This window comes from Sarcophilus harrisii, chromosome 3, assembly GCF_902635505.1.
Source record: "Sarcophilus harrisii chromosome 3, mSarHar1.11, whole genome shotgun sequence".
NCBI classification, from domain to species: domain Eukaryota; kingdom Metazoa; phylum Chordata; class Mammalia; order Dasyuromorphia; family Dasyuridae; genus Sarcophilus; species Sarcophilus harrisii.
In genome coordinates this window covers 53,204,053-53,215,550 of record NC_045428.1, presented here as the reverse complement: position 1 = coordinate 53,215,550, position 11,498 = coordinate 53,204,053, and the positions used below count along the sequence as shown (strand labels likewise).

At 34.5% G+C, this 11,498-nt stretch overlaps 1 pseudogene; it reads left to right on the top strand.

Moving 5' to 3' along the window:
- The first annotated feature begins 10,292 nt into the window (after positions 1-10,292).
- On the top strand, positions 10,293-11,293 carry LOC100914983 (annotated as a pseudogene).
- Positions 11,294-11,498: the final 205 nt, after the last annotated feature.

The following is an 11,498-nucleotide window of genomic DNA, read 5'->3' as shown; positions in this document are numbered from 1 at the left end:
CACTCTGAAAATACAAGTTCCATTCTCAGAAACTATGTCCTTATTTATTTTTACTTCCTAACTCTGCTTTTCTACCTTCCTTGTCTTGATTGGGCAGCAGTCAGTGATACAAATTACACTTATTTTCTAAGGTCTTCAGTTTATTGTCCCCAAATTTTAAATGCTTAGCAAAACAATTACTTAGCAGACTTTCCTTCTGGAAGCATCATAGATACTCACAGGAATGAATGGAAGTCAGTAGTGGTGAACCATATTATCATATTTTGGGAAGGTCTTCCATGGCTTAGCTACAGACCCCCAAAAGAGAGCAGATATCAGTATCAAAAGCGTCAAACACATGATCTGAGATACAATGCTACAATGAAGTCTATAACTCTCTCAAGTTGGTCTTAAAAAGCAATTCAGAAAAATTTAACAAAATAAATAAAACAAAATAAACATAGATAATGTTAATATGTGGTTTTCTAAGTCAATATGTAGCTGGCATATATGATTCAGTGACCCTCATTTCTATTTGAGTTTAACACCACTTCTCTATATAGTTGATATATATTACAGATGTTGTGTGTATATGAATATATGCATACACATAAATATGTGTACATATGTATGTATGTATGTTTATATATGTTAAATCTTTAACATATGAAACATGCCTAACTAATCACTTGTGACAAATTTACTTTGTAAGAACTGCTGAATGATCACAAAAATAAATTCTGTTTTCTGAATATAGTTTCCTCCATTAATGAATATGGTTCTGACATGCATTTTTTTTGGTCAAGTATGCATGGATAAGATGGTTTTGCACAATAAACTGTATTCATAAATTAAACTGTAAATCATTCAAAATTTGGAATATTTAATTATCCTATCAGGCTGATGAAATGATTAAACTAATTTAAATTAAAAGCTCTTTTAGCTCCGTGAAAGACCAAGATGATCTGAATGTGACACAAGCTTGCTACCTCTGTCTTATCCAATTCATTTGTTAATTCCCACAATGCTTTTCTTTTGAAGTCCCTGGGAAATTCCATTTCATTCAATTCAATGGACTTTATTTTTCAATGCTTACTATATGAAGGGCACAGTCTTGGGATATAAAGGGAAAATAAGGATATATTTTACTGGAGATAAACAACACATAAACCAATAAGTGAATATAAGAAAAATGGAAAGCTCTGAAAGATATAGGGGGAATCAAGGGAAAGTTTTTATATAATGTGATTTTTTAATAATTTGGGCTGCAAACCTTTCAAAGGTGAAAATTTGAGTTGAGCCTTTCAAAAAATTAAAGATTCTAAGAGGATGATAAGGAAGAGTGGATTTGAAGAATGGGGCAGACTATGTAAATACAAGGAAGGAGAGTGAGTGACTGAGTTGGGGAAACAAAAAGTAGCCTAGGTTGACTAGAATATCATATTCATGAAAGAAAATGATATGAAATGTTTGATCAGGTGGGCTTAAACTAGACTCTGAATGGTCAAGGGCTTGAAATGCAATGCCAAACTGAGGAGAATGTATTTTATTGCAGAGATAAAAGTGCCTTAACATGGCTCTTTGACATGCTCTATGTTATTTTGCCCATTGATTTCATTTACAGTTTTATTTGCCCAAATAGGCTAAGCTATAATTTGAACTGAAATTTTTTACCTCTGAATCAGTGCTCTTTTGATTACACTAAGGTAATATATAGCCTGGAAAGATTTTAAGAAGAGTTGTGGTCAGATCAGGGCTTTCTAAAGATTATTTTGACAGCTTAATGGAGAATAGATTGGAGAGGAAAGAGACTGTAATAAAGGAGAACAAATATAAGGCTCTTGGAAAAGTTCAGAGAAGAATGTGATTAGTAGGACCTGAACTACAGTGGTGGTATTTAAGTGGAGGGAAAGGGATGAGTAGGAGATATTATGGAGGTAGAATTAAAAAGATTTGGCAACTGATTTGTGGTTTAACTTAAAATTTCTTTTTATTTCCTTTCATCTTTTATAACACAATTAATAAAAAAGAAAAAATCAACAACAACCTTGTAAAGGAAAACAAGTTCCCATATCAGTCAAATCAACAAAGTATTTTGAAACCTGACAAGTTAAAACTGTTAGAAAGAGGATTCTTTCTCAAGTGTAGGTTAGACGAGGACAGTGGATAGAGTGCCAAGCCTAAAGTCGAGAAGACTAAACCTCCTGAGTTCAAATTTGGCCTCAGATACTTGCTGTGAACCTGAGTAAGTCATACCATCCTTTTTGCCTCAGTTTCTCATCTGTATGATAGACTGGAGAAAGAAATGGCAAACATCCCCAATATTTTTGCCAAGAAAATCCCAAATGGGGTCACAGAGAGTCAGAATGACTGAACAACAAAAGAAAAGTTTGACTAGGATGCTCACAAAGTTTTATTTCAATTCAAAGGTTCTGGGATCCTCTTATTCTCATCCTAACCAGATAAAGTAAGAGCATGGAATTTTATTAGGGGTTTCCCTTTTGTGTTTTTTAGATCTTTCCAGGCTTAATGGCAGCCACCCAATGATTCATCAAGCTGCCTTTGATTCTCCTTAACTGAACCCTATCTCTTCTTTCTTTGAGTCATCTCAGCACTTTATATCTTTATTGTCTCAATCATTGTATTTGGCTTTCCACTCTGGAATTCACAGTCATTATTCACTTGAATAAACTTGGATTCCATAAATGGGGAGAATGTGGTTAAAGTCCTTCTCATAGGTACCATAAAAACACAAGAGCCATTTTTGCAGAACTTCCAACTCAGTCAAAGAATGCATTGGAAATCTTTCAAGAAAACCTGTCCTTGAAAGATTTCCATTCTTATTTCTGGAAGCATTATATTTTGTGAAGTCTTCAGATTCAGGGACACTCAGCCAAATTAAATATGTTTCCTGATTTTATGAGACTTTTAATATAGATAAGTACTCATAATTATTTCTAATGTTTGGAAACAACCTGTTAAGCAAATTTTAAATGCTTTATATAGTGATCACCTCATATCCCTCAGGAATTTAGAACCATAACATTTTTTTAGTGCCAAATTGCTGCAACATTCTTGACAGGAAGGCCATGACCAGTGCCAACTAACAAAGAAATAACTAAGGCACAATTCCTTGGCTCTAGTTAATATCCTCCCCAATAAAGTTTTATGACTTTTTTATTTAGTGCATGCATTCAGACCCAGATCTTGACAGAGCAAGAAGCACAATGCCATGAGGCCACAGAGACTAATATTAGATAACTGCATGTTTATGAACTTCCATTGGTTCCTAAGTCAAAAATGAAATTTCATCTTAGAGCATCTTGTGCTATCTGTTTAAGCCTCACTTATGTCAAAAAAAAAGTTTGCTGGCCCAGCAGAGTTTCTAATGTTCTAGAAAGCAAGAAATAGGGGACTCACATGGAAGCAGAATATTCCTTTATCTTAGACTCTCTTTTGATCTTTTCTGACAGATCTTGAGAGTCATTTAAAAGTGATTTTTGTTGCTGTTGTTGCTGCTGCTTCTCAATGAATGGATTAAGCTGAGGACCATACAAGTGCTCAATTGGAAATACTTATTATCATTTTTTTTTTGCACAGACAATTAGCTGTGTGACTTTTGTGTCATAATATGTGACTTTTTGCTTTTCCCACAATTGTTTAGAAACCAGCAGGTATTTGTTTATTGTTCATACTCCAATTTAGAACTTGTGTTTCTGTTTAATGTTAGTATCTCAGACCAAGATTATCTTAGGCAAATTTCTTATTGTTTGCTATAATTGTTGTCATTTTTCAATCATGTCCGATTCTTTATGACCCAATTTAGGTGTTTTTGTTTTTTTTCTGTTTTGTTTTGCTTGTGGTAAAGATACTTTGCCTTTTCATTTTCTAGTTCATTTTACAGATAAGAAAACTGAGGAAAACAAGTTTAATTGATTTACCTAGTGTCACATAGCTAGTAAGTGTTTGAGGGCAGATCTGAACTCATGAAGAAGATGAGTTTTCCTGGTACTAACTACCAGTGGTACCATCGCTAATGATAATATTCCATACAGAAATTGCCTTGTGCAAATTTCTTAGTTAATGTGCTAGAGTAGAAATGGAAATAAATAAAAATACTACAAATGATACCTAATTTTTTTTGTCTTTTTTTGTCTCTGCCTCTGTTTTATTTTTGTATCTGCCTAAGGGTGCTATTTTCCCACTAGTATTTAAGTTTTTGAACTTAAGGCCTACTTGTGCTTGTGGGGCATCTAGAGTGACTACTTAGCATAGTACAACATAGCAGGTGCTCAATCAGCTTACTGAATTGAATTAAAAAATAACTAAGTAGGTAGATCTTGAGAGAAAATCAGAGAGTGACATGTTTGTGGAGGAGAGAGATAGAGACACTGGAAATAGAGATAAAGAGTGATAGAGAAGGAATAGGATTATGCTGAGTATATGGATTATATAATGCACATATACATAAGATAGTTACACAGTATATTAAAGGATTAACTCTCCACTTTAGAATAATAAAAAAAAAACCTTGGAAATAGTACTTTCACTCAGTATTTCAAATTAAGGTAAAAAAATTAAGTTAAAAATTATGAAATATTTTAGGGTTAGAAATATTGCTATTCCAATAGATCTCAGGTTCAGGGTTGTCTCCATCAAAGTGTGAGGTAAAATGGTATGAATTGCCTGACACATGCCCACTCCTAGGGCACCTCCATTACATAGTCTAGCCTGGCTTACTGCCCTGTGGGTAGCAGTTGGTTGGTAATTGGTGAGAATATTTGGTACAAATCAGAAAAAAAGAAATAATATCACAAAGAATTAATTATGTAAATTCAGATCTCATATGAGGAAAACATTCCAGGAATCCTCCCTCTGAGTAAATGGGGATTATAACCTTTTTCCCTGGCTGAAACCCAGGCCACATTGGATAAATCACTTTGCAAATGTTCCCTTTATTCCTCCAGAGAGTCAACAAATAAGAAATAACAATTTAACAATCCTTATTTTAGTCATCTAAAAAATACACTCTCCCTATGACTGGAAACAAGAGATTACAACAATTTATAACATTATGCTAGGTGTTGATCAAAAGCCAACCAGGCAAATTCCCAAATCATTTTCTGTCTCTCTGTCTCTGTCTCTGTCTGTCTGTCTCTCTCTCAGTCTCTCTCTGTCTTTGTCTATCCCTTAGACAAAAACACACACACACACACACACACACACACACGTACACATGCACATACACATTCAAGAAAAGGAATATTTACTTTGAAGTCTTTGAAGTCCAATAGGGACAATTTATACTTGAAAGCCCAAATGGTCATTTTTTTGTTTCAGTGTTTAGGATGGCAGAATAATTGGAGATTTCCAAAGATCTGTCAGGCAGTAGACTAAAGCAATTTGAAAGAAGATTAGGTGGCTAAAAATAGCCAAAGTGATGTGCTGCTTTTAAGGGGGAGAGGGAACATAGACTTCTCTGCAACTATCACTGAAGCAACTAGAGGCAAAAAGTTATTGGGTAATGTATTACTGAAAGTTGAGCCAATTATATCCAAGACATTATTTCACCATATTTTGCCCAAGTGATTTGCTAGGTATTTAAAAACCTAAGCAGAAACTTTAATTTTTAGATCTTGTGGGGGAAAAATAACCTCAGACATTTGGAGAATGTTACAAGTGATGTTGAAAGTGAAACATCTATCTTGCCTTACTCATCTTGGAACTATCTTTAGGATTTCAGTGCTCTCCTCAAAAAAAGTGGCTGGTGCACCATTAGTGAAATAATTGAAAATTTTCAGTGTTTTAAAACCATGTGCAGAAAGCTAACCTGAAATAAGATCTGGTTTGGATACCTTCCCACTACTTTCAGTTCCTCTTCCTCTATGTGCTACTTCAGGTGTCCTGGATTTGGAGTAAAAAAGTCTGTTGGAATCTGGGCTTTGCCACTTTCTAGTTATATGAATGTGGGCAGGTCACTTAATCTCTATAGGTCTCTGTTTGGTTTCTTCATTTGTAAAATGAAAGGATTGGAAGAGATGATATATATCTAAAGTCTTCTTCAAAGACTTTGATCCCATTGTTCCCAGCCCTGCTTATCAACCAGTGCTGAGGGAGGCTCTAGTGAGTAAAGAGATGCCAAGTTTGAAGCTTTTTGTATCATCTGGTCTTTGTCACATACCCCTCCCTACAAATTATTTGGGGAGGAACTGAGATGCAAGGGTCCCAGTCTCTTTGGCTAAAGTAGACCTGAATTATCTAAAAGTTACCTATAAGAGCTGTCCTGGGCAATGTCTTACTATCTTGATGTACTTAACAATAAATACAATCTTTTACATTTACTTTGTTCTGAGTTTTACCTTGTTAATCAGGGTGAGAGATCAAATGAAGAAATTTACTTTCAATAGTCCTTTCAAAGCTTTAAATCATTTGTCCTATGATCTTTCTGATACCTTTTCTGGACTAATTCCTTCAGAATTTGGATCCTTCTTGATTTCTGTCATATCAGAAAAACATCACTGTTCTGTTTCTATTCACGTAGGGCCATACTCTCTGCTGGCACTGATCGGATAAACTAATTTTGCTAAGATATTAATAATTGATAACAAGCTCCTTAATTCTCCCCCCACCCCACACTTACACAATAGGGGGCATAAATGCTATATCACATAGGAAAAAAATTAATTGGGGATGTCAGATATTAGGAGAGGAAGAGTTTTTTTTGTGTGTGTGATAGTAATCAATTTAGTGATTGATAGGTTGGACTTAGAGTATTCAAAAACATGCTGTGTACTTGATGCTACATTTCCACTTTTAGTGTATTATAAATGCTACAAAAATTGAGTCATAGTAAAATTCTTATTAATAACAATTCCCTTCAGAATAATCTATGTTTTGCTAAGACATATTTGGGACAGCCAACATGTAATTTACAGTAGATACATTTTTCTATGAAATCTTTAAATGTTTTAAAATTATAAACTTAATACCTATCAACACCAACAATCTATTATAATTATAAAGTGCTAAAGTCTGTTCTAAAACAGCTATCCAGAATATGAGAGAATAAAGTAAAATGATAAATTATAAAAAAGCCAAGAAGAGGTTTTGATGTACTGTTTTAAATTCTGCCCCATCTCTTACCTCATTTCTCTTCCCTTCTTTCACAGAATTTATCATTTTGATTATCTCAGTACTGCAAATTCATTACCTTTCTGATGTAAGAATAGTTGTTTATTGAATCATTCAAGGGGTATTACAGGTCTTTTTCTCTTTTTTTTTAAATGACATCTTGGAGATCAGAGGAACATAGAATTGGAACTGGAAAGGACATCAAAATGATCCTGTCTAATTTCCTAATTAGAGGTAAGTAAACTGAGGTCCAGGGAGGTTGACATATTCAAATCTGCAGAGTTCACAAATATTTGAGAAGGTTCTAAAGATTTCCCTAACTGCAAGTCTTGTGTTCCATCTGCTAAAACATGCTTTCTCCAAAGAATGGAATCCTAGAAATTGCATCATTGGTTTGCAAAGTAAGGTTAGTATTGTGACTTTTTTTGCTTGTGACTCTATTGTTTTCTAAAATCTCTGAATTAGCCTTCATTTCCAATGATTAGGCTATTTTCCCATAGTCTAACCATCATGGAGGATATGGTCTTTTCATTTCTGCCATTCTAGTGTATGTAAGGTAATATTTTATAGCTTTACTTGCATTTTTCTGATTATTAAGCACTTTGAACATTAAAAATGAATCTATGTAGATATTTCTAGACTAATTATGTTTTTAGAAGTGGAATGTTGTGATGTCCTGTTTTTTAATCTCTTTTGTGAAATTTTATTGAGGATTTTTAGCCCATTTCATTTAGCATTGTCTTTTTTTCAGCCGATTCATTTGAATGAATATATTTTTGTATTTTTTTCTGTTTTTTTATTTTTTTCTGTTACTAATCTTGTTTTAATAACCACAATCAATTATTTTCTTCCCTTACATTATTGATTGAGGTAATATCTGTATTTTGGGATTACCCTGCTTTCTGTCCTGCCTTCCCCATTGTCTTTTAAAAATTTTTTGGCTCTGAGTTTTCTATTTGTTTCTTTATAGTTTAGGAACATTGCTTTGTAAATTTTAGCAATAAATAATAATAATGTTATAGTGCTAAAATATGCTAAAATAATAATAATATCTAGCATTTCTATCATATCTACCGTGTGCTAAGTAGGGGGAGATGGGTGTTATTGTTATTCTGATTTTAACATTTAGAAACTTAGGCAAACAGGATACATGGCTAGTAAATGAGGTTGGATTCAAACTTAGATTTTCTTAACTTCAAGTCCAATGCTCTATCCAGTGCATCACCTAGCTGCCAAATTTATTGTACAAGTACTATACAATGATCTGATTGTTCTACATTTTGTAGAATGGAAGTCAATATGATTTAAAAAGTTCTATCATTCTAGGATTAAATAAGCTACTGAGTCAAAAAATGTGAAATGGATAAAATGAAAAGCCATTGAAGCTCTTGACATTTCTTAGAGAAGTTTAATCAATGTGTGATAGATGACATAACAAGATGGCCAAAAGTGTGGCCCCTTCCTAAATGCCTCAGACAACAAACACAGAAGCTTTTCACTAAGTGAAAAGGCATGGTATATAAAGGAAACATTGGTTTTCAGAATAAGCTCATTTGTGAAATATTGCAGAGAAAGACAATGGAAAGTTGGTAGCAATATTGTCTCAAAAAAATAAGTAGCTGAGTTTGAGAAAATCACCTGAAAAGAGAATCAAGAATACATCAATCTGTACTTATGTACCTACAGATATAGGTACATCTACATTTATACTTTTAGGTGATCTATGTCTATGCCTCTTATCTATATATGTATCCAGTATATGATACCAAATTTCTCAATGATTTTATGTGATTCATTTCTATTGACGAACTCATTATCTATTAAATCCTCACATCTGGAATCTATTTCAGTACCTTTTATATTATGTCAATTCATTGACATAAAATTTAAAAACTATGGAAATAACAATAATACTTAATATGAAATCAGATTGTATACAAAGCAATTTCTACATGTTATTGTTTGATCAATTCAGTCATATTTGACTCTTCATGACCACTTTTGGGGCTTTCTGGGCAAAGATATTGGAGCGGTTTGCCATTTCTTTTTCCAGTTTATTTTCACAGATGAAGAAACTGAGAAAAACAGTATAAAGTGATTCATGCCAGGATCTCAAAGCCAGGAAATGTCTGAGGCCAGATTTGAACTCAGGAAGATGAGTTTGGTTTATTGAACATTTGGTCATTGAGTTCCATTCTTTCTTAATCTCTCTTGTCAAGACTATTCCATTGATTGACTTATATTTTTAAACTACTAACAAATAACAATGGTATCTCAGCAATCATCTGCTTTGAAACTTGATGAATTTGGTGTTTGATGCATTTTGGCAAGAAAAAAAAGTTTCACCACTTGACGCTTGCTTGGTACTTGTTGCATTTGGTTGTTGTCTTGGTTGAGAGTAGGGAAATGAGGTTGGCCAGTCATATTGCCTGCCCTTTATGCTACTGTTGTTATTCTTGACTGTGGACAGCTCCTCCCCAGCAAAGGCATTGTAGACTGTCAGGTTGGAGCCCAAGAAGCTGAGTTGTATGCCTTGGAGCAGGTTGTGGGGAAGTTCTTGTAGGACAATGTGGCTTCAGCATATAGTCTCCTGGCTCCTAAAATGGTAGTACAGGAGGGAGCAGTGAAGGGCTGCCCAGTAGGAGGAGATGCAGTTGGAGTAGGGGTAATGGTGGTGGCAGGAGCAGAAGTTGAGGAAGCCCAGTTGGAGGAAGAGTGGAGGAAAACCCAGGACTCCTGGAAGTCCCCAGGCAGCATCCAGAGCTCTTAGCAACAGAAGGCATGGGACCATAGCTTCCACCTTTACATCCAGTTCCCATCCCCTTGCTCCCAAGAAAGTCAGTATGAAGTTAGGGGAGAAAGTGAATTTGGTCAAGAAGAGAGGAGCCCAAATGTGTTGTGCTGTGCTGCCTTGTTTCTCCACAGCTGGAAGTCTCACTTGCCCCTTTGGGGAATTGGGTGGGGAGGGATGATTAGGCTGTGAACTGGAGATGTATTCCTTATGGGAAAAATTTGTTAGGTATTTGCTTTTCAGGACGCATGGTGCCTTCTAGAATTAATTAATCATGAGTACTGAAAGTACTGTATTTTGATGACTGCTGTTTCATAATATAGTTTGAGATCTGGAATTGCTTTTCCTCCTTCATCATGACCTCTTTTCAGAATTTTTTTCTTTCACTAAGATGGCTTCCAGTAAAGAAAATAGCTCTACTAGTTTGACTTCTTCAATCAGAGTAACCTCTAGCAAAGGAAAAGGCAAAAGCAGCTCAGGAGATTTGGCAGTGAAGCAAATGAAGACTGACAAGCCAATTGTTTTAAACATAATTAAACATTACGAAGAAGGACAAGAGAATGAAGTTGTCTAGAGAGTATTTTGGAGTCTGGTGGTGAAAGAAAGACTAACTCACCAAATTTTTTCCCTTTCCTCAACATATATAGGATGAGCATGATTTTGATGAAGTCCAATATCAGATGGAAATGATGTAGTCTTCATCACATAAATATTGATTATTTTCATTTTAATTGGTACCAGTCTATTTTATCACTTGTGCTCTCCTGGATTCACAATATGCAATTGAAGTTCTCATTTACAATCCCATTAAAAGCTGTTCAAGAGTCTCTATCATTGAAAACATAAACAGATTCCCAAGTTGATAGAATTTTATAAAAAGAAAGATTTTTCTCCTGAAACATTGAAAAAAGCAAATAGCACCTTTGAACATGTTTGAAGAAGTAATGATTATAATTAAAAATTCACATCTTATCAATGTACTAATGTGGAAACTAGAAAAGAAATCAGCTGTGGCAGATAAACACAAATTGCTCAGTCTAGCAAACAGTAATCATCTGGGGAAGAATCTGCAATTGTTGACAGATAGAATGGAAGAAATGAGCCAGGATATTGTTAAATTTTCTAAATGAGAAAGGACAGTTAATAGCAACAACAGAAACATCAGTATCAGCAATACTGTCAACATCAGAATCTATAGTCCCAGAGCTGAGGAGAACCTCCTGAAGAAGACAAATCCTAAGTTTTCAAACCTCTTCAGCCACCTTCCAGGATGGAATTGCTTCTTATTGCAGGCCAAAAATTAACACTTACTGCCAGAACATCGAAAAGTTCACCACATAGAACTTGGTCAAACTCTTCATGGCTCTGGTTCTTGACGAATGCAATAACTAGAAATAGGAAACCCCTGACTTCTGGCTTGATAAGTCATTTCCAAATAAGGTGCTAATACATACTCTGCAATCATCTGCAGACAGCTCTTTCAAAAACAGAATTTTCTTGATGAAAATGAGAGTAATAATTTGATATCAGTGACTTATTTTAGCAGCAAAATTATGAAAAAATTAAACTCATTTTTAATATTAAATTTTTTTCTTAG